This window comes from Belonocnema kinseyi, chromosome 6 (genome assembly GCF_010883055.1).
Source record: "Belonocnema kinseyi isolate 2016_QV_RU_SX_M_011 chromosome 6, B_treatae_v1, whole genome shotgun sequence".
Taxonomy (NCBI): Eukaryota; Metazoa; Arthropoda; class Insecta; order Hymenoptera; family Cynipidae; genus Belonocnema; species Belonocnema kinseyi.
In genome coordinates, this window is record NC_046662.1 from 21,038,684 (window position 1) to 21,040,852 (window position 2,169).

A 2,169-nucleotide genomic window follows, 5' to 3' on the forward strand; every position below is an offset into this window, starting at 1 on the left:
CCTGAACAATTTTTTTTTTCAGTTTTGTAGCTCACGTCCTGTTGATGTGACTGCTCTCTTTCTCTTTGCGGCTTGTCTCTCTTTTTTTGTAGCAATACCTTTAATACTTACCCGTCTATACTTTCTCAGTTTCTCTAGGTACTTAACAATAACTCTTCTATGTTTTCTGCTGTAGGTAGCACGCACAGTTCCACTTCTAGTTCTTGCCTTTCTGTCTGCCATCTGTCACATCCAAAAAACGTGTGTTCCACGTTGTCGAGCTCGTTCGCACAGTCGAACCTCAACAAACCCCCTTTAATTCTAGCATTCCACCTGCCTCTTGTTTCTGCATCCCATTGCTCTTTCCATTTTCTCATGGTTGCGACCCTTTCTTCCTTACCTATCTCCTTCCCAGCACATTTCTTCCCGTCGAAGATCCTCTTCCTCTCAGCTGCTAAGAGGTCGATGGGTATTGTTTCGGAAATTACCAGGACTGCCGGTCCAGATACCGACGCATACGCGCACACTACTTTCAGCGGACCCTTCCTTTGTACCCTCACTAGTTTGTCTCTATACTTTTTGATATTCAGAGCATCAGCCCAAACCTCCGATCCAAAGAGCATGATGGAGTGAGTGACGCTCATCAGAATCTTCCTCTTGCAACTTCTAAGTTCAGCTATGTTCGGCATGATGCTCGATAGTATTCCCACCATTGTTTCTGATTTTTTAGCGGCTTTGCTGATTTCTTTCGAGAAAGTGAGTTTCTCCCCACTCGAAATAAATATTACTCTTAATTCTGCCTTTTCCTCCATTCTCTATGTAATTATTGCAGCCAGGTCGTCGGCGAAGCCTACCAGTTTGATGTATGCTGGTAGTACCATAGTTAACACTTCACCTTATACAACGTTCCAGAGATCCAGCCCGAGGACTGATACTTCAGCTACTCCCGCGGTCATTTTGGTGGCATACGTGCCTTCTGTTGTTTCGTACATCAGGCTTCTCTCGCTGAAGCAGCTACTGATGATACGCCGGATATAGGTAGGAACTCTGAACCGTCTTTCCAGGATGTCAAGATTGTCAACCCACCTAACGGACTTGAAGGTATTCCTGACGTCAAAGATGACCATAACACAGACGCTCCTTGATCTGTGGTTTCTGCTCTCTGCTGTATAGTCTCTCGCAGCGCTTCCAGTACTCCCCAACCGTTGACCTTCCCTCCCGAACATCATGCTGGTTCTCAGCCAGGCCTCCCATAGCCTCGATTGCCGTTATTAGTGTGGCATGTATGAGCTGCTGGAAGAGTTTGCCCTTAACGTCCAGCATGCAGAGGGGGGTGGGGCATGAATGAGGACGGTGTGATTGGTGGGCTCTTTCCTTTGTCAAGCAAGACTAACCTTTGCTTCTTCTACCTGGAACAGAAACTGCAGCTTCAAGGCAAGAATTATAGATGTTTAAGAGCGCATATGGGTGCTCCTTCGCAATCACTTGAACGACCCCCGACAGGATGCCATCAGGACCAGGCGCCTTTCTGTTTGCCATTTTGACTATAGCCGTCCACAATTCCTCTTTAGTAGAAAGAGGAATTGCTTCAAATAGCACTTTTTCCTTGATGACCCGATTAGGGGATCTTGGGGAATAATTCGTTCACTAGTTGCTCCATCATTTGCGGTTTCATGATAGCGACTGTTGATCTTTCATAAAATTTACCAGTCACTATCTGGTACCCAAGGCCCCAGGTGTCCGTGTCTACTGACAATCGAACTTCTACCCATTTGTTGTGCTTACTGGTGCTTATGGCACGATTTAGTATCTTTTTAGCAAGCAAATATTCTTTATTCTGGGATGCTTCTTTCCCTTTTCTCCGAGTTCGAGGTACTCTTCACTTGAACTAAAAACACATCTTCCTTAGCTCCGCTATTTCCGCGTTCCACTAGTATACCCGGGGCTTGTGGCTCTTCCCTGATTTCTTCGGCACTGAGTCGTCACACCCTTCCTTAGTTAGAAACATTATGTTCTTCACGAGGCTTTCTGTATCTTTTTTAGAGACTGTGTTAGGTGTTAGCTCTTCTAGCACACTTCCTCTCTTTTCAGCAATCGTGCCAACTAATATGGTCATATCCAGTTTAGCTACGTTCCAGCCACTCCTACTTCTTTTCGGCTTGCAGATCTTTGTCATTTGGTTTTTGCAAC